Source organism: Salmo salar, chromosome ssa03, assembly GCF_905237065.1.
Source record: "Salmo salar chromosome ssa03, Ssal_v3.1, whole genome shotgun sequence".
Classification (NCBI taxonomy): domain Eukaryota; kingdom Metazoa; phylum Chordata; class Actinopteri; order Salmoniformes; family Salmonidae; genus Salmo; species Salmo salar.
Genome location: NC_059444.1, coordinates 43493970 through 43516192, shown reverse-complemented (window position 1 = coordinate 43516192; position 22223 = coordinate 43493970). Strand labels below are relative to the sequence as shown.

Below are 22223 nucleotides of genomic sequence, written 5' to 3'. Positions count from 1 at the left end.
TGCCAAGAGTGTGCAAAGCTGTCATCAAGGCAAAGGGTAGCTACTTGAAGAATCTTAAATATAACATTTATTTTGTGTTTTTTGGTTACTACATGATTCCATATGTGTTATTTCATAGTTGTGATGTTTTCACTATTATTCACAACGTAGAAAATAGTACAAATAAAGAAAAACCCTTGAATGAGTAGGTGTTCTAAAATGTTGGTCCAGCAGTGTACATAGGTTCGTATAGTCTAATGCAGCCAATTACAGGTACTATGATGCATGATTTACTAACACTTTTAGATTATGGGAAAGTTATGTCTCTACCTCTAAGATGTTAGTGGTCATATAATTCAGCAGTATTGCATTGCATTTTGTTTTTGGCCAATAGAGGCAGGCTATTTGGTTTACCTGTCTGTCGAATAAGAGTTGAGCTGTCCATCCCTGGTACCCTGAAGTGTAGTGGCCTATCCAATACATCACCCTGGTGCTATTTACCAGTCAGAGTTGTAAACTGTACTAAATGGTGTAAGTACTGGAAGTCCTGTGATTGAAGGTTTATGAGAGCCTCTGATGTGAAATGGGAAAAGTGGCCAATAGTGATAAATCAGTACAGTAGGATATACAACCACACACACACTGGTGCATGCACACACACACACAAACAGAATACACAAGAGTCATAAAGAGTAACACACGAAACACAGACATACAAAAAGACACACTCACACTCACTCACACATACAGAGTGGCATCCAGGCATGAAATGATAAATGGCTCATTCTGGGGAAAAATGCCAGTGTAAGGGGGAAACTGCTAGTGTAAGCAAATGATCTTCCCATTACCTTTATGTGGGTAAGACCAAAAATAACAGGTTATATCATTTGCAACTACACCTCTCAAAGTCAGATGTGAGAAACTCCAATGTCTGGGAGACACTCATCTATTACTGAATGATGGGCGTCTTCGGGAAAGCAAGGAGCTTCAGGTGATAACGGTTTGGTTCTAGACTGGACTGACATAGGGTGTTTAAGATAGGGGGTTGCAGCCTGGAGTGAAGTAGGGGGTTTGAGATAGGGGGTTGCAGACTGGAGTGAAGTAGGGGGTTGCAGACTGGAGTGAAGTAGGGGGTTGCAGACTGGAGTGATGTAGGGGGTTGCAGACTGGAGTGAAGTAGGGGGTTTGAGATAGAGGGCTGCAGACTGGAGTGAAGTAGGGGGTTTGAGATGTATTTTGTATTTATTTTTATTTCACCTTTATTTAACCAGGTAAGCTAGTTAAGAACAAGTTGTCATTTACAACTGCGACGACCTGGCCAAGATAAAGCAAAGCAGTGCGACACAAACAATAACACAGAGTTACACATGGAATAAACAAGCATACAGTCAATAACACAATAGAAAAAAAAGAACGTCTATATACAGAGTGTGCAAATGGCATGAGGAGGTAAGGCAATAAATAGGCCATAGTAGCGAAGTAATTACAATTTTGCGAATTAACACTGGAGTGATAGATGAGCAGATGGTGATGTGCAAGTAGAAATACTGGTGTGCAAAAGAGCAGAAAAGTAAATAAAAGCAATATGGGGATGAGGTAGGTAGATTGAATGGGCTATTTACAGATGGGCTATGTACAGCTGCAGCGATCGGTTAGCTCCTCAGATAGCTGATGTTTAAAGTTAGTGAGGGAAATATAAGTCTCCAGCTTCAGTGATTTTTGCAATTCGTTCCAGTCATTGGCAACAGAGAACTGGAAGGAAAGGCGGCCAAAGGAGGTGTTGGCTTTGGGGATGACCAGCGAGACATACTTGCTGGAGCGCCTGCTACGGGTGGGTGTTGTTATCGTGACCAGTGAGCTGAGATAAGGCGGAGCTTTACCTAGCATAGACTTATAGATGACCTGGAGCCAGTGGGTCTGGCGACGAATATGTAGTGAGGGCCAACCGACTAGAGCATACAGGTCGCAGTGGTGGGTGGTATATGGGGCTTTGGTGGCAAAATGGATGGCACTGTGATAGACTGCATCCAGTTTGCTGAGTAGAGTATTGGAAACTATTTTGTAAATGACATCGCCGAAGTCGAGGATCGGTAGGATAGTCAGTTTTACGAGGGTATGTTTAGTTTTGGTTTTACTAGCATTTAAGAGCAGTTGGAGGCCACAGAAGGAGTGTTTTATGGCATCGAAGCTCGTTTGGAGGTTAGTTAACACTGTGTCCAAAGAAGGGCCAGATGTATACAGAATGGTGTCGTCTGCGTAGAGGTGGATCAGGGAATCACCCCAAGCAAGAGCGACGTCCTTGATATATACAGAGAAATGAGTCAGCCCGAGAATTTAACCCTGTGGTACCCCCATAGAAACTGCCAGAGGTCCGGAAAACAGGCCCTCCGATTTGACACACTGAACTCTGTCTGAGAAGTAGTTGGTGAACCAGGCGAGGCAGTCATTTGAGAAACCAAGGCTGTTGAGTCTGCCAATAAGAATACGGTGATTGACAGAGTCGAAAGCCATGGCCAGGTCGATGAAGACGGCTGCACAGTACTGTCTTTTATCGATGGCGGTTATGATATCGTTTAGTACCTTGAGCGTGGCTGAGGTGCACCCATGACCAGCTCGAAAACCGGATTGCACAGCGGAGAAGGTACGGTGGGGGGTTCCAGACTGGAGTAGAGTGGGGGTTTGAGATGGGGGGTGGTTAAGGAAAATATCTTACGTCAGATTCCGCCTGCAGGGATCTGTCTCATGTCTCGCAAAGAGTAAATGGGATAGATCAAAAGTAGTTTGGTTACAATGTGCTGTTTAACATTCAAAGATATTAGTTAGGACCTAAGTCTTAGGTGACATCGTCTGCTGAACCCCATTTCTGCCTCAAACAGTCGTAATTCATCTAAGCTTAAACAATGCATCTTTCAATAAAGATGACGTTCTTTTGGTGAGAAAGTTGCACCATTTTACAACTAGTGAAGGATTTTTGTGATTCATGGAGCAGTGTTTCTGAAGTTTGACAATGAAAGCTAGCATAAGTTTGTCCAATATTATTTGCAGGTTGGCATTTGTTGTCATTAATCTTACCCTGGAGGCAGCTCTGCAGAGCTGGCACAGTCACAAAGTCATAAAATCTGATTTGAAACCTAACCCTAACCTAACCCTAACATTAACCAGACAGCTAACCCTAATGCCTAACCCTAAGCTAAAATAAAACCAAAAAGCACATTTTTGTTTTCAATTCATTTTTTACGATATAGCTAATTTTGACATTCCCATCTAGCGGGAATTGCTCAGTTCTGCCTCCAGGGCAAGATTCGTCACAATAAAAGTCAACCTGCAAATGATTTATCTATCGTTGGCTGCTCGCTGAGCCAGTCACTGAAATGATGCTGCTATTAACCAGCTGTTGACTAAGTGCTGCACAGAAAATGTTGAATGCTTCCGACAAATGCTAGCTAGCATTATTATGAGTTTTCATGAAGCAGCTGTTATGCCGTGAGTGATTGCAGTAGCCTCCCAAGTCAACTGCTGTGTTCAGCTGAGCCAACAATACAAAGTAACATTATCAATCGCAGGGAAACATGCTAATTTACCAACTGATTTCTGATAACAGTCCCTCTTAAAGGGAAACTTCACCGCTACACTAGACACTACTTTGGGTGGTTTTCCAGTCTCCCTACATGATCATGAGTGATGAGATGTGTTTCAGACATAATTATGCACCATAGCCGTATATTTGAATTTTTCGCACCAGGAGAGTGACGTCATCGCTTGATTGAGGTGTCATGTTTTGCAGCAATTATTGTGGCCTTTGTGTTTCGCCGATTTCACAATCACGCTAGTCATGAGTAGATATGGTTGTTCAATAGAGGCATTGTAATTGTCTCAATGATGTTCCTATCTGCCACGACATTAGATTGACTCATTTTCCCTGGCTTTGTAAAGCCCTACTTCCTTTTCAAATTGTGTTCCCACGCTCGAAAGCGGGCTTTATGAAAATGGGAGCAGTACTAGTTTTCTACAGGCTAACAGGAGCTACAGTGAGGGAAAAAAGTATTTGATCCCCTGCTGATTTTATACGTTTGCCCACTGACAAAGAAATGATCAGTCTATAATTTTAATGGTAGGTTTATTTGAACAGTGAGAGACAGAATAACAAAAAAATCCAGAAAAATGCATGTCAAAAATGTTATAAATTGATTTGCATTTTAATGAGGGAAATAAGTATTTGACCCCTCTGCAAAACATGACTTAGTACTTGGTGGTAATCACACAGGTCAGACGTTTCTTGTAGTTGGCCACCAGGTTTGCACACATCTCAGGAGGGATTTTGTCCCACTCCGCTTTGCAGATCTTCTCCGGTCATTAAGGTTTCGATGCTGACGTTTGGCAACTCGAACCTTCCGCTCCCTCCACAGATTTTCTATGGGATTAAGGTCTAGAGACTGGCTAGGCCACTCCAGGACCTTAATGTGCTTCTTCTTGAGCCACTCCTTTGTTGCCTTGGCCGTGTGTTTTGGGTCATTTTCATGCTGGAATACCCATCCACGACCCATTTTCAATGCCCTGGCTGAGGGAAGGAGGTTCTCACCCAAGATTTGACGGTACATGGCCCCGTCCATCGTCCCTTTGATGCGGTGAAGTTGTCCTGTCCCCTTAGCAGAAAAACACCCCCAAAGCATAATGTTTCCACCTCCATGTTTGACCGTGGGGATGGTGTTCTTGGGGTTATAGGCAGCATTCCTACTCCTCCAAACACGGCGAGTTGAGTTGATGCCAAAGAGCTCCATTTTGGTCTCATCTGACCACAACACTTTCACCCAGTTGTTCTCTGAATCATTCAAATGTTCATTGGCAAACGTCAGAGGGGCATGTATATGTGCTTTCTTGAGCAGGGGGACCTTGCGGGAGCTGCAGGATTTCAGTCCTTCACGGCGTAGTGTGTTACCAATTGTTTTCTTGGTGACTATGGTCCCAGCTGCCTTGAGATCATTGACAAGATCCTCCCGTGTAGTTCTGGGCTGATTCCTCACCGTTCTCATGATCATTGCAACTCCACGAGGTGAGATCTTGCATGGAGCCTCAAGCCGAGGGAGATTGACAGTTCTTTTGTGTTTCTTCCATTTGCGAATAATCGCACCAACTGTTGTCACCTTCTCACCAAGCTGCTTGGCGATGGTCTTGTAGCCCATTACAGCCTTGTGTAGGTCTACAATCTTGTCCCTGACATCCTTGGAGAGCTCTTTGGTCTTGGCCATGGTGGAGAGTTTGGAATCTGATTGATTGATTGCTTCTGTGGACAGGTGTCTTTTATAGAGGTAACAAACTGAGATTAGGAGCACTCCCTTTAAGAGTGTGCTCCTAATCTCAGCTCGTTACCTGTATAAAAGACACCTGGGAGCCAGAAATCGTTCTGATTGAGAGGGGGTCAAATACTTATTTCCCTCATTAACATTTTTGACATGCGTTTTTCAGGATTTTTTTGTTGTTATTCTGTCTCTCACTGTTCAAATAAACCTACCATTAAAATTATAGACTGATCATTTCTTTGTCAGTGGGCAAACGTACAAAATCAGCAGGGGATCAAATACTTTTTTCCCTCCAATGTAACCAAATGATACAAACTCCCCAAAAATGTTTATTCCAGATTGTACAGCAATAAAATAGGAAAAATCCCAAGAGGCGTGAATATTTTCGCAATCCACTGTACCTCCCACATAGTACAGTCAAAACACCCCTGGAGACAAGTGATACTGTTGTCGTTCCAGATCTGAACAGTTTTAACTGTGGGTTTCTCCCTCTCCAGGAGGCGACAGTAGGTTGGCATGAGGTAGACAACATTGTGGTCTGATGTCCATAGGCGAGGTCTGGTGGTGGCAGAGAACACATTTGGTATTGTCCCATAGCACAAATCAAGAGTCTTATTTTTCCTAGTGTGACATTTCACATACTGGTGGTATGTGCACAGGACTTTGTGCAAAGTACAGTTGTTAAAATCCCCTAAAATAAATGTGGGTGCGTCGGGGGAGATGGATTCCAGTTTCTGTGACAGATTATAAATCATCTCTGATGCCTTTGTTAGATTAGCTTTCGGTTGAATGTACACAACAGTAACAACCAATTGGGGGAACTCACGGGGCAGATAGTAGGGTCGCAGTGACACAGAAAGCAGTTCAATGTCGGGGGTACAGAGTCTCTCTCTTACCAGGATCCATTTACACCACTGGTCCCTGACAAGCAGACAGACGCCCCCACCGTGAAGATCCATTTACACCACTGGTCCCTGACAAGCAGGCAGACGCCCCCGCCGTGAAGATCCATTTACACCACTGGTCCCTGACAAGCAGGCAGACGCCCCCGCCGTGAAGATCCATTTACACCACTGGTCCCTGACAAGCAGGCAGACGCCCCCGCCGTGAAGATCCATTTACACCACTGGTCCCTGACAAGCAGGCAGACGCCCCCGCCGTGAAGATCCATTTACACCACTGGTCCCTGACAAGCAGGCAGACGCCCCCGCTGTGATGTTTACCTATGACTGTCAGATCACGGTCCGCTCTGACCAGAGTGAAGGCCGGCTCCACTTCCCTGTCTGGGACTCTGTCTTCCAGCCAAGTCTCAGTAAATGCCAACAAACAGGCCTCCCGGTTTTACCCTCAGTGCATGCGCATTAATCAGCAAGTTGGTGGGTAAGGGAGGTTTGGTCTTTCATTTTTTAAGTCTTTGTCTGATTCCCCCGCGTTTTCCAAGTTTGCATTTAGGTTTGTAATCCACTCGCAGACAATCAGGGATTAGATGGTCCATTGGGATATCCATGGTGTTTGTGTTTGAGTTGCATTGTAGTAAGAACTCCCTGCTGTATTGGATTCCGCTGCCAGCAGCGTTTTCATTATTTAGTCCGTTTGTAGCGGGTATGTACACGATCAACAAGATCAGTCCAAACCCCACCACTGTAAATCCATCGTTGGCAGATTGTTTGTAAACTAAGTGTACAAATTAAAAAAAATAAAAGAACGCCACACACACTGCGGGATGCAACAGAGCCGCGGCCCTTTCATCTCCTTTAGCACCAACTAGACTGGAACATTAAGCAGGCCCGGGCAGTGAGGTCTCTGTCGGGACTGGGAGGTTGCTAGTGCTAGCTGATGCATCAGTAGGACTACTAGCTTCCACCTGCGATAGTGTGCAACTCAATATTAGGAAGGTGTCCTTAATGTTTTGTTCACTCAGTGTATGTTGTCTGTCTGGCTCACCGACTACCCATGTAGATTGGACAACACAAATACTTCGCTTGCTACATGTGAAAATTAAAAAAGAGGGTTACTGTCAAAATTATAATATTTTGACATAGATGTGAGATGACGGGCGCATGAGACCTCAGAGCTCGTAGGCCCCTCCGCCTTGCGGTTGCTGTGGGGGTTTCCACTACGCCAGTGACTCAAGACTCCATTAATTTATAATAAGATGTTTTTGATTGCGTAAACAACAACAGTAATTCTGTGATGGCAGAGATGCAGGGTTGTGTTCCAAACAAAACAACTACAAGTGTTCTTGCTCTAGTTCCTCAACGGCACAGCCAGGAGAGCTCAAAAAAGCACCTTATAGTTGAAGACTCTTCTTGGAGTCATAAAAGTGCATTGAAATGACATTGAAATGTGCACACTATGGAGAGGCGTGTGGCCCCTTGGAGACAGCAGTTAGACCTCTCACTCAGACCCTTGTCATTTTTTCTTATGTTGTACCTACCTCACATTTTCCATTAATATTTTTATCATGTCACGGAATGTATTCAAAGTATTTTTAGATTTCGATATCAACAAATGCAGAGAAAAGTACAAGAAATGTCAAATCCACATCAAATCAACAGTGTAATTTTTGGATTCAGTCTTGTGTCAGGTGAAATGTTGTGTCCTCAACTTTGGTCTAATAATTTTCCCATAATCTCCAAACTGTTTCCTTTCAATTGCTACCACTCTTATGCATATGCATTTTCACATTTATTCTGTAAGAAACATTTTAATATAGGCCAATTCCCACGAGGGTAAAGTTGGTGCCGTCCTCCTAATCTTAAATGGCACTGACTGACACTGGTGTGTGGGTGTGTTTGTGTAGCTGTCACGCTCTGCCTCACATGCCACATTGGGAAACATCTGAGGGTGTAATCTTGATACAGAGTGCGAGCAGTGCGACCAGACGAAACCACAACGTGATAATACGGCCGTTAGAGTCATTCACAGTTGTCATGGAGATGTGAAAAATGCTTACATATACACTACCGGTCAAAAGTTTTAGAACATCCTACTCATTTAAGGTTTTTTTTTTATTTTGACTATTTTCTACATTGTATAATAATAGTGAAGACATCAAAACTATAAGATAACAAATGGAATCATGTGGCAACTAAAAAAGTGTTAAACAAAACAAACTATATTTTATATTTGAGATTCTTCAAAGTAGCCACCCTTTGCCTTGATAACAGCTTTGCACACTCTCGCAGCCAACAAGTGCTCAGCATATGTGGAAACTCCTTCAAGAGTGTTGGAAAAGCATTCCAGGTTAAGCTGGTTGAGAGAATGCCAAGAGTGTGCAAAGCTGTCATCAAGGCAAAGGTTGGCTATTTGAAGAATCTCAAATATAAAATATATTTTAACTTGTTTAACACATTTTGGGTTACTTCATGATATCATATGTGCTTTTTCATAGTTTAGTAAAAATAAAGAAAAACCCTTGAATGAGTAAGTGTTTTAAAACTTTTGACTGGTAGTGTATATATACATTATATACTTTTTTTTACCCACTTCTCCCCAATTTCGTTACTACGATCTTGGCTCATCGCTGCAACTCCCCAACAAGCCGGGGCTCTCAGCATTGGAGAGAGTATCTTCCAGTCTGAATGATTCTACGTCTTTATAAGGAAGTCTCACACCAGTTTGCTGGTAGGGTATGGGATGCTACAACCTTAGTGAACCAAGGGAATCTAAAAAGTGGAGAATGGAATGCTACAAGTTTAGTGAACCAATGGAATGAAAAAAATATATCAAAATGTATTTGTCACATGTGCCTAATAGAACAGTGTAGACTTTACTATGAAATGCTTGCTTATGAGCCATGCCCAACGATGCAGAGTAAACAAATAATTATAAAAGAAACATAGTAACACAAGAGGAATAAAATACACAAGAATGGAGCTATACACAGGGAGTACAAGTACCATATCAATGTGCATGAGTAAGAGGTACTTGAGGTAAATATGAAGGCAGGGTAAAGGGACTAGGCATCAGGATAGATAAAAATACGAGTAAAATAAAGAACAGAGTAGCAGCAGCATATGATGAGTGTAAAAGTGTGTTTGTGTGTGAGTATGTATGTTTGTACTTTGTCGGTATTAACGGGTGTGTGTATGTGTGTTTGTGTTGTGTGTGTGTGTGTGTGTGTGTATGTGTGTGCATATGTAGTATATGTGAATGTGTGTGGGTTTTGTGTGAGATTGTCAGTGTAGTAAGTGTGAGTGAGTGAATATATACAGTAATGTGTGTATATAGTCTTGTGAGTGTGCATAGAGTCAGTGAACTGTTTACTTGGACAGTCGCCTATCACAGACCAGCAGTGTGTGTATGTGTGTTCACACTGTTAAAGAGCAGAGAGATGGGGGGTGGGGGGGGGGTTCTCCAAAGCCTCAACTAATATTCGTTTTGACATGGTGACAAATAGCCCAGCTTTCAAAGGCAACTTTTAGAGGGAAACAGAAATCATAGTCACATTTGTTTGACCCAGGACTGAGTTTGGGAAACCCTGTGCTAAATTACTAAAATGTAAAAAATTCTAATAAATCGCAAACCTAATCCTTATTAAGTGCATTGCTTTTGACCAGATCCAAATGAGCCCTGGTCAAATGTAGTGCACTATATAGGGGATAGTGTGCCATTTGGGACGTAATAAGTGTGTCCTCCTGGTCTGGCTTTGGGCAACCGGTTTTAATAAACTTGTAACTTATCAGACCTTAAGCCATTGTCTCGATTCAGGTGTCGTCACTCCTAAGCGATGCTGGTCCCTCAACCGATCTGTCTTGTAGCTCATATTCATTTTATTTTATTCCAGAGCATCCGCCATTTAAAAAACTAAAACATAGTTCCTAATTTATGATTTCCCTGTGCTCGCGTATGACCTTGCATGAAATAGGCAGAATAACTAGCAAATGTATTACAAATGTTGTGACAGTGACTTAACAGTTTGCAATTGTGAGAAAATAAAAACAAAGCAGTGGCTATCTCCTGCAAAAATTCATAGCAAGAACATCAGTCGCCAGTGCAGTGACAACCAGCTGCTTAGCAAATTGTTGTTGCTAGCTTACTTACATAGTTAGATAGCTAGCTCTATATTGACTGACAAAACAATTGATTAGCCTGTTTAAATTATCCTGAAGTTGTAGACATGCAGCGCCAAAATTAAAGGGACATTTCACCGCTGCTCTTTCACAGTATATGTCCATGAACATGTTATTAAGATATAATAAGTGTCATACAAATCTTGAATTTCCTCACTTCATGCAAATACATGCATCTGAACAGTAGAAAAGGGCCAGCTATATATCCTGGTTGTAAGCAAACCACAATATCCAGAACTGATAGCGATTACAGGACGTAGTACCACCCCTGTCGAGGTGGATCCAGTTGAGCTGAGAATGGGCGTCAACAGGTAGCTAATGTTACTCACTGGACCAGCCATAGAACATCAGCTTACAATAACTATCTATTTTAATTTTTCTGTTGACAACAACTGCAAAGTGTAGTGTATGTGCAACTACAAGCAAGTACAGGCTTCTGGGGTAACATTTCATCAGCTACCTGCGGAGATATTCCTCGGAGCCGACAGTGGCTGGCGGCAATAAAGAACGTTGCTTATAATGTGAATCCTCCCGTGGAGAATTCTGTGTTTAAGGCCAGCACTTTCAGCCTGCAGATTTCGAAAATGACCTGATAAAAATGATCTCAACCGATGGGGTTGCCAGGTCGTAGAAAGTTGAAAAGTGAAGCTATTCCATTGATTTCCCCCATCACTTCAAAGAGGAAGGCATCCAATCAGCCAACATCAGCGCAGCAGAAAACAAGTCCAGCAGAGGTAACGTATCTAAATTAGGTAGCAAACTACATTTATTTTGTCTAAACCAAAATTTTGCTAGCTAGCTTTCATAATACGCTGACTAGACATTCCAACGCAAATCAATGTAATTAGCCAGCTGCTATCTGCCGATGTGATTTGTAACTTTGCATGCTAATGTTAGCTACTTTAGGGTACGTTAGCTACAGCCTACCAGACCATATCTAACCATTACCTAGCTAGCTAACTAACTACCGCAGATGTTAATGTCGCTCGTCTATGTGTTCTATTTACAGAGTCCGATCCCATCAACATCTGCAGCTTCATCAACATCAAGCTCAGCACCAGGAACTAGTGTAAGTCACCTTTGCTAAATCTTTCCATGACTCCATGAGGAGCAAATAAATGTACTGGAGCGAGGCATAAACATGGTTGGTGTGTTTACAACTATGCTACTATATTAGCTTACTTTTTTCCTCATCAATCTACACACAATACCCCATAATGATAAAGCGAAAACTTTTTGCGAATTTATAAAAAATAAAAAACAGATACCTTATTTACATAAGTATTCAGACCCTTTGCTATGAGACTCGAAATTGAGTGCAGGTGTATGCAGCTTCCAATGATCATCATTGAGATGTTTCTACAACTTGATTGGAGTCCACCTGTGGTAAATTCAATTGATTGGAAATGATTTGGAAAGGCACACACCAATCAATATAAGGTCCCACAGTTGACATGTCAGAGCAAAAATCATGCCATGAAGTCGAAGGAATTGTCCGCAGAGCTCCGAGACAAGATTGTGTCGAGGCACAGATCTGGGGAAGGGTACCAAAAAATGTCTGCAGCATTGAAGGTCCCCAAGAACACAGTGGCCTCCATCATTCTTAAATGGAAGAAGTTTGGAACTCCCAAGACTCTTCCTAGAACTGTCCGCCCGGCCAAACTGATCAATCAGGGGAGCAGGGCCTTGGTCAGGGAGGTGACCAAGAACTAGATGGTCACTCTGACAGAGCTCCAGAGTTCCTCTGTGGAAATGGGAGAACCTTCCAAAAGGAAAACCATCTCTGCAGCACTTCACCAATTAGCCATTATGGTAGAGTGGCCAGACAGGTGCCACTCCTCTGTAAAAAGCTTATGACAGCCTGCTTGGAGTTTGCCAAAAGGCACCTAAAGGATTCTCAGACCATGAGAAACAAGATTCTCTTGTCTGATGAAACCAAGATTGAACTGTTTGGACTGAATGCCAAGTGTCACGTCTGGAGGAAACCTGGCACCATCCCTACGGTGAAGCATGGTGGTGGGATTGGAAGTCTAGTCAGGATCAAGGGAAAGATGAATGGAGAAAACTACAGAGAGATCCTCAATGAAACCCTGCTCCAGAGCGCTCAGGACCTCAGACTGGGGCAAAGGTTCACCTTCCAACAGGACAACGACCCTAAGCACACAGCCAAGACAACGCAGGAGTGGCTTTGGGACAAGTCTCAGAATGTCCTTGAGTGGCCCAGCTAGAGCCCGGACTTGAACCCGATCGAACATCTTTGGAGAGACCTGAAAATAGCTGTGCAGCGACGCTCCCCATCCAACCTGACAGAGCTTGAGAGGATCTGCAGCGAAGAATGGGAGAAACTCCCAAAATACATGTGTGCCAAGCTTGTAGCATCATACCCAAGCAGACTTGAGGCTGTAATCGCTTAGGGTAAAAAAAAAAAAAAATACCAATTAATCTCCGCTTCAAAATAGTCAATTGTGAAATATCAAAACAACACCAACAACTCAGTGAGTCAGAATCTCCGTCTTTCATCAAATTAACATCACCACTGAATAGTCATTCTTTCTGGAGGCCTGCTGTTCCTCTGGCACCTTCACAGTGTCTGAGGTACTGTTTCAGAAGCTACATCCACACTCCCAGTACCTGGTGTCACAGGTCAAAACCATATCCATCAATACAGCTACAACTTCTTCTGTAGTATTCTCTGTATTATGGAGGCTTAGTTGATTGTTTATGCAAAGCTTGGAGTCTAAATGGGAGAAAAGCAGAGGTATTAGTAAGAAGGGGATGGTGTGGGTAACTGACTGGTGTCTGTTGGGTGTGGGTAATGTGTGTGAAGGTTAGAATATGCATGATCTTTTGACACAAGGGGGATGGGTGGATATAGTGCCTAGTAGTGGTCCATGAGACACCTAGTAAGTGTACTGGTGCATGTCCTGAACTGATGATATCTTGCTATCCTGGAGCATAAGAATGTGGGACGCAAACAAGCCAGGACAGCAAAAAGGTATTTATGAAAGCACAATCCCCTCTTGAGAAAAAAAAATCATCAATACACAAGCCAAGTGCTCCTCAAAGTTTTCACACCCATGCAGTCAGTTCTTTGGCATGGGGAAGAGGGGCTGTTAGTATACTCTTCTAGCCTATTCACTCTATTTTTGGCAGTGCTTCTTTACTCAACCACACTACTGTAGATGCTCATACACAACAATACATGACTAGACTGTCTACAAGTCAAGCCCCCTCAACCTTTTCATACTCTTGCAGTCAATTATTTTGCATTGGGGAAAGAGGCTTATTATACCCTTCTAGCCTATTCACTCTATTGTTGGCAGTGTTTGTCTACTCAACCGCACAGCTGTAGGTGCTCATACACAACAAACGGTTCACACCTTTGCGAATAGCCCATTTCAATGCCCCATTATTGACTCTGGGTGTAACAAAACATATACAAATCTACTGTACCCTTTTTTATTTACAGATGAACATGGTTTCATGTATGGTTACACAGCCTCATGATCTGTCTTCATGTCTTTCACATCCTCATGATCAGTCTTCATGTCTTTCCAGGAGACTTGCAGTACAAACAAATCTTCTGCAAGAAGTCGAAGTAGTGGGTGATGAAGAAAGTGTACGAGCCCAGAACCGACCACTTCAGGGAGAAGCTTGTCCGCCTGGCTGCGGAGCGGAGAAAGGACAAGACGGCGGTCTACAAGCAGCCAGAATCACAGCTTCCCAAACCCAACAACCCTGCCAACAGTGCCAAAGCGTCCCTAAACCAGCTGCCATAGCCCAAAACAAGACAAGGTTTACCAGCTGAAAAACATTCAGGACCCTGTCTGGAACATTCAGCCTACACAACATCCATATTCATTTAGACTGATGTTGTAGTATAATATAGAATGCCTAGTATGCTCACAACTGCATTGTGGTATAGATATTTCTAGCTCTTGTATACATGTATATAATGGAGTTTGATCAAATGTTTTATATAATCTTTTTTACAAGTGTACTGACAAGTGGCTAAATGATTCCAGCAGCATCAGAAAACAAAGTGTTGACTTCAACTTCTTCTTTGCAGCTCCTTCAGGGTTATCTTTGGTCTCTTTGTTGCCTCTCTGATTAATGCCCTCTTTGTCTGGTCCGTGAGTTTTGGTGGGCAGCCCTCTCTTGGCAGGTTTGTTGTTGTGCCATATTCTTTCCATTTTTTAATAATGGATTTAATGGTGCTCCGTGGGATGTTCAAAGTTTGGGATATTTTTTGATAACCCAACCCTGATCTGTACGTCTTCACAACTTTGTCCCTGACCTGTTTAGAGAGATCCTTGGTCTTCATGGTGCCACTTGCTTGGTGGTGCCTCTTGCTTAGTGGTGTTGCAGACTCTGGGGCTGTTCGGAACAGGTGTATATATACTGAAATCATGTGACACTTAGATTGCACACAGGTGGACTTTATTTTGTGGCTGTTGGACTTCCTGAGCCAACGGTCACAGCGGGTCAAAATAGGTCCCCAAGTGTCGGACACATGCAACACCAACACAGGCTCTCCTCAGGGATGTGTTTTGTCCCCACTCCTGTACATTTTGTACACTAATAGTTGTACTAGTTCCCATCCTGACAGACACCTTGTTAAGTTCGCTGATGACACTGCCTTGATCAGCCTGTTGCATGATGACGAGGAACACCATGGCCCGGACCTAGATGACTTTGTAGAATGGTGTGACGAATCACACTTGGTCCTCAATACCACCAAGACCAAAGAGATGTGCATAGACTTCAGGAAGCATACAACACCTTCATCTGCAACATCTATCAGAGGTCAGAACATAGAGATTGTAGAGGAACACAAATATATGGGTGTCCTCTTGGACAATAAGCTTCAGTGGAGTAAATGTACAGACCTGACCTACATAGTCAGTAGAGACTGTACTTTATCAAAAAGCTGTGATGTTTTAATGTTAATTGTACTATACTCACTCTGTCTTACAAATCTTTCATTGAGAGTATTTAAACCTTTTGTATTTTTTTGGGGTTTGGCAATTCCACTGTCAGCCAGAGAAATTTGCTGATAAGGATTATCACCACAGTAAGCAAGGTACTTGGAGTCAAACAGACAGACCTGGACGAGATCTTTAAGGTCAGGGCCCTCCGCAAGGCTCACAAAATAATTTTAGACCCAAGCCACCCCCTGTACCCAGACTTTGATCTACTCCCCTCTGGGCGCAGGTATAGGGCACCCCTCAGCAGGAAAAACAGAACTAGACAATCATTTGTGCCAGGTGTGATATCCCTCCTAAATAGCTCGGGCTAATGTTCCTATCGACCCAGTAAGGCCAGCAGGCTAGTCTGTTTTTATTGGTATGTAACTGTTATGAAAGTTGTATTGTCAATTTGTTTTGTTATTTCAACGCCACTTTAAACATGTACATGACACTGCAACAAAATGTCCCCATGGGGACAATATAGTCAGTAAAGTAATGTGACAGTGGCCTTGCTCATCCTCTTCTTCCTCCCCTCGAGAATAGTGACAGTTCCTCTAGTGAGAATATCGGTCCTCCATCTCCTCGTCCTCTCCCAGAAAACCAAGTTGATGACTGCCAGAGACCCAGCGGCGCTCATGAGAGCGACCCCCCTTCTGTGGGCACTGGTAAGCCTACGAGTGATGAGACGGATAGCTCCGACAGCGTGGAGTCTGAGTTCCAAAGTGCCTTCAGAAAGTATTCACTTGACTTTTTTTCTACATTTTGTTGTGTTACATCCTGAATTTAAAATTGATTAATTGAGATGTGGTGTCACTGATTGACACATAATACCGCATAATGTCAAAGTGGAATATTATTTGTAGAAAATGTTTGAAATTAATAAAAAATTTAAAGCTGAAATGTCTTGAGTATTCAACCCCTTCGTTATGGCAAGCCTAAATAATCTCAGGAGTAAAAAATGTCCTTAACATAATAAGTTGCATGGACTTTCAGCAGGACAATAACATAAAACACAATGCCAAATCTACACTGGTTGCTTACCATCTATGGCAAGACTTGAAAATGGCTGTCTAGCAATGATCAACAATCAATTTGACAGCTTGAAGAACGGGAAAATGGGAAAATAATGTATTATCCACGTGTGCAAAGCTTTTAGAGACTTACCCAAAAAGACTCACAGCTGTAACCGCCTTCTACAAAGTATTGACTCAGGGTTGTAAATTGTAATGTAAATGAAATAATTCTGTATTGTATTTTCAATAAATGTGCTAAAATTTCAAAAACATGTTTTCACTTTGTCATTATGGGGTAATGTGTAGTTAGGTGAGAGAAAAACATCAATTAAATCCATTATGAATTCAGGCTGTAACACAAATGTGGAATAAGTCAATGGTATGAATACTTTATGAAAGCACTGTAGCTTTAGATAGGCTAAAATGGCTAGACTGCATTGTCTGCATAATGAAACAATCCCTGGCAAGCTATTGTTTTGACGGTGGACTGATTGTATTATTTGGCATTAAAAGACTGGTTTTACACAGCACAAACTTTCTATACAAGCTGCGAGAGAGCCCAAATACAGCTAAGGTAGGCTACAGGACAGTTGTATATTCTAAAACAATCTATTGGTTACTGATTAGTATGCTGTTGCATCAAAAATTCATTCTACAATCTGACATTTTTGAATTTCCCCCTTTAATTACTAGTAACAAGTAAATACTGTACTGTAAATACTGTAAATACAGCATTGCGACACCGTAGGCCTATAGATTCGTGAAACATCAACATTAGGCTTAACATGAGGAAATGGCAACCAAATAAAAATAAACATGTATCCATTAAAGAAAGCAAAGATATAGGATACTACAAGCACTAGCATTCAGGTGTGAATCACAATAGACAAACATAAGCTCATTCTGTTCAGAGCAACCCAGGGTATGACGCCATGTCATCTGGTAACTGTACAAACATAGGCTAATTCTGTTCAGAGCAACCCAGGGTATAACACCATGTCATCTGGTAACTGTACAAACATAGGCTCATTCTGTTCAGAGCAACCCAGGGTATGACGCCATGTCATCTGGTAACTGTACAAACATAGGCTCATTCTATTCAGAGCAACCCAGGGTATGATCCCATGTCATCTGGTAACTACAAACATAAGCTCATTCTGTTCAGAGCATCCCAGGGTATGATGCCATGTCATCTGGTAACTGTACAAACATAGGCTCATTCTGTTCAGAGCAACCCAGGGTATGACGACATATCATCTTGCAACTGTACAAACATAGTGATCATCGACATTGAGACTGGAGTTTTATGGTAAGAAAATGTGAAGTGCACATTTGGACTCACGGGTGTTTGGCTTGTTTGTATGACATCAAAGTGGAATTTATTATAATCCTCAAGACCTACATTAGGTCCTTTTAATTTACAGCATTTCCCTCACTCAGACAACAAAACATGTGCTAAAGTTGCCCAACTAGTGGGAGGGATGGGACCAACTTGTGCGTGCGATGCTCAAGTTCAGAACAGCAGTCAGTCAAAACTCATACAGCGCATTGAAACGCAGAGCCTGAGCTCTGACGTAATTTATAGCATGCTACTGTACAAGCACTGTGTTCCAATTTAAGCACTTATTAGTGCCCAAATCTGCCATTTTCAACCCTTATACGGGTACGAGCATGGCCTTATTTCTATTATAGTATATTGGATGACTGTCATTCATATTCCATTCACCCAGCTCAATGTAACATTGATAGGTTTAGGTTACTATACGATGCTCGAATTTGCCCTATACCCATCATGAGGTTGCTACAACCTAGCCTACAAATTGAAGTCTATAACATACAGTTGAAGTCGGAAGTTTACATAAACTTAGGTTGGAGTCATTAAAACTCGTTTTTCAACCACTCCACACACTTCTTGTTAACAAACTATAGTTTTGGCAAGTCGGTTAGGACATCTACTTTGTGCATGACACAAGTAATTTTTCTAACAATTGTTTACAGACAGATTATTTCACTTATAATTCACTGTATCACAATTCCAGTGGGTCAGAAGTTTACATACGCTAAGTTGACTGTGCTTTTAAACAGCTTGGAAAATTCCAGAAAATGATGTCATAGCTTTAGAAGCTTCTGATAGGCTAATTGACATCATTTGAGTCAATTGAAAGTGTACCTGTGGATGTATTTCAATGCCTACCTTCAAACTCAGTGCCTCTTTGCTTGACATCATGGAAAAATCTAAAGAAATTAGCCAAGACCTCAGAAAACAAATTGTAGACCTTCACAAGTCTGGTTCATCCTTAGGAGCAATTTCCAAATGCCTGAAGGTACCACGTTCATCTGTACAAACAATAGTACGCAAGTATAAACACCATGGGACCACACAGCCATCATAACGCTCAGGAAGGAGACGCGTTCTGTCTCCTAGAGGTGAACGTACTTTGGTGCGAAAAGTGCAAATCAATCCCAGAACAGCAAAGGACCTTGTGAAGATGCTGGAGGAAACAGGTACAAAGTATCTATATCCACAGTAAAACGAGTCCTACATCGACATAACCTGAAAGGCATCTCAGCAAGGAGGAAGCCACTGCTCCAAAACCACCACCAAAAAAGCCAGACTACGGTTTGCAACTGCTCATCGGGACAAAGATCGTACTTTTTGGAGAAATGTCCTCTGGTCTGATGAAACAAAAAAATAGAACTGTTTGGCCATAATGACCATTGTTATGTTTGGAGGAAAAAGGGGGAGGCTTGCAAGCCGAAGAACATCCCAACAGTGAAGCATCATATTGTGGGGGTGCTTTGCTGCAGGAGGGACTGGTGCACTGCACAAAATAGATGGCATCATGAGGCAGGAAAATTATGTGGATATATTGACGCAACATCTCAAGACATCAGTCAGGAAGTTAAAGCTTGGTCGCAAATGGGTCTTCCAAATGGCCAATGATCCCAAGCATACTTCCAAAGTTGTGGCAAAATGGCTTAAGCACAACAAAGTCAAGGTATTGGAGTGGCCATCACAAAGCCCTGACCTCAATCCCATAGAAAATTTGTTGGCAGAACTGAAAAAGTGTGTGCGAGCAAGGAGGCCTACAAACCTGATTCAGTTCCACCAGCTCTGTCAGGAGGAATGGGCCAAAATTCATCCATATTATTGTGGGAAGCTTGTGGAAGGCTACCCAAAATGTTTGACCCTAGTTAAACAATTTAAAGGCAACGCTACCAACTTCTAATTGAGTGTATGTAAACTTCTGACCCACTGGGAATGTGATGAAAGAAATAAAAGCCAATAATTCTCTCTACTGTTATTTCACATTCTTAAAATAAAGTGGTGATCCTAACTGTTTTCTGTTTGGTGTGATCACCTGACAGAGCTGTTGCGTTTTGTTCCACTTAGTTTTTTTGTTTCAGTGTTCTAGTTATAATAAACATCATGAACACGTACCACGCTGTGCTTTGGTCTACTCCTTCTTCCACAGACAACCGTTACACTCTGAGTCAGGTTGTTGAGTAAGCTAAATTAGCTGCATTAGCTAAGTACATGAAAGGTAAACTATGAAGAAAAAAATACAACAAAATATAGCTAACTCTCTCTCTATGTCTCTGCTGCTTCTCCATCATTTTTGAAGAAATTAATTAGCTCAAAACTGTTCAACTATTGTCTTTCTCTCTCTTTGAGTCAACTACTCACCACATTTTATGCGCTGCAGTGCTAGCTAGCTGTTTTCAGTACTAGATTCATTTTCTGATTCTTTGATTGGATGGAAAACATGTCAGTTTATACTGCAAGAGTTCTGGTAGGTTGGAGGATGTCTCCGGAAGTTATCATAATTACTGTGTAAGTCTATTGAATGGGGTGAGAACCATGAGCCTCCTAGGTTTTGTGTTGAAGTTAATGTACCCAGAGCAGGAAGGAAAATAGCTGTCCTCCGGCTACACCATGGTGCTACCCTAGAGGGTGCTGTTGAGGCAACTGTAGACCTTCAATGCAAAACAGTGTGTTTAATCAGTTATTTAGTGATGTGAATATATTTAATATATTTTTGTCACGTCCTGACCATAGAAAGCTGTTATTTTCTATGGTAGTTCTAGTTTTGTATTTCTATGTTGGGTTTTTGTTTGGGATGATCTCCAATTAGAGGCAGCTGGTCATCGTTGTCTCTAATTGGAGATCATACTTAAGTAGGTGTTTTTCCCACCTGGGTTTGTGGGAGATTGTTTTTGTTTTTGAGTTAGTGTATGTTTCACCTCTGCGTTACGGTTTGTTGTTTTGTTCTTTAGTTTATTTGTATGTATTGCATAGTTTCACAGTTCAATAAAATATGTGGAACGATAATCATGCTGCACTTTGGTCCGCTTCATCCTACGACAACCGTGACAGAATCTCCCACCACCAACGGACCAACCTCCTGAGACGGCCCACAGTCCAGAACCTCCTGAGATGGCCCACAGTCCGAAACCTCCTGAGATGGCCCACAGTCCAGAACCTCCAGCGATGTTCCCCAGTCCAGAGTCTTCAGCGACGGTCTGCAGTCCAGAGTCTTCAGCAACGGTCTGCAGTCCAGAACCTCCAGAGGCGGTCTGCAGTCCAGAGTCTTCAGCAACGGTCTGCAGTCCAGAGTCTTCAACGACAGTCCGCAGTCCAGAGTCTTCAACGATGGTCCGCAGTCCAGAGTCTTCAGCGACGGTCTGCAGTCCAGAGTCTTCAGCAACGGTCTGCAGTCCAGAACCTCCAGAGGCGGTCTGCAGTCCAGAGTCTTCAGCAACGGTCTGCAGTCCAGAACCTCCAGAGGCGGTCTGCAGTCCAGAACCTCCATCGGCGGTCTGCAGTCCAGAACCTCCAGCGACAGTATGCAGTCCAGAACCTCCGTGATGATCCACGGTCCGGGTCCTTCGGCGACGATCCAGGGTCCGGTGACACAAAAGTGGAGGGATCAGCGGGCGAAGCGGGGGTTACGCCCCGAAACGGAGCTGCCTCCTCTGCTGGAGGATCCGCGGGATGAGAAGGTTCTGCGTACTGCACCAGAGCTGCCATAGACATTAGTCACCCTCCCTTACCCTCCCTTTTTTATTTGTATATTTTTTTGTTGTTGGTGCGTTTGGAGTCCGCACCTTTGGGGGGGGTACTGTCACGTCCTGACCATAGAAAGCTGTTATTTTCTATGGTAGAGTAGGTCAGGGCGTGACGGGGGGGTTTTCTAGTTTAGATTTTCTATGTTGTTGTATTCTAGTTTTGTATTTCTATGTTGGGTTTTTGACGAAGCTAGAAGAATTTTAGAAGAATTTTGAAGAGAATAATGAACAAATGTTGCACAATCCAGGTGCGGAAAGCTCTTAGAGACTTAACCAGAAAGACTCACAGCTGTAATCACTGCCAAAGTTGCTATTACAAAGTATTGACTCAGGCGTGTGAATAATTATGTAAATGAGATATTTCTGTATTTAATTTTAAATAAATTTGCGAACATTTCTAAAAACATGTTTCACTTTGTCATTATGTGGTATTGTGTGTAGATTGGTAAAACACGTTTTTCCCATTTAATCCACTTTGAATTCAGGCTGTAACACAACAAAATGTGGAATAAGTCAAGGGTGAATAATTTCTGAAGGCACTGTAAGAGTCGTTAGAAGGTAAGGGCTTCTGTTCTTATACATAGATCATAGGAAATCCCAGGGCATAGTGTCTATAATACTGTAATATGCTCACATAGTTGCTGTCACAAACTCAGGTGGATATTCATTTCCAATTTCTGTACTTTTTTTATCACGTTATTTTGCAACTGTTTGTCAAATTGTGTTGTGTTTTACTTGTAGCCCAGGTTGCCCTGAAAAGAAAATGGTAAAACACTTCAATGTGACACTTCTTGGTTCCATGTGGGTCTAATGCTTTAT

The 22223-nt window shown here is 42.4% G+C and overlaps 1 protein-coding gene and 1 long non-coding RNA gene across 2 annotated transcripts in view; one reads left to right on the top strand and one right to left on the bottom strand.

Moving 5' to 3' along the window:
* Positions 1-22223, bottom strand: part of LOC106600589 (voltage-gated potassium channel subunit beta-1) — a 91829-nt gene that overhangs the window by 68115 nt on the left and 1491 nt on the right. The gene's annotated exons all lie outside the window — the stretch shown is intronic.
* Positions 10651-14489, top strand: LOC106600590 (uncharacterized). The gene is made up of 3 exons (XR_001327850.2): positions 10651-11085; positions 11361-11420; positions 13910-14489. It is a non-coding gene; the product is annotated as an uncharacterized lncRNA (long non-coding RNA).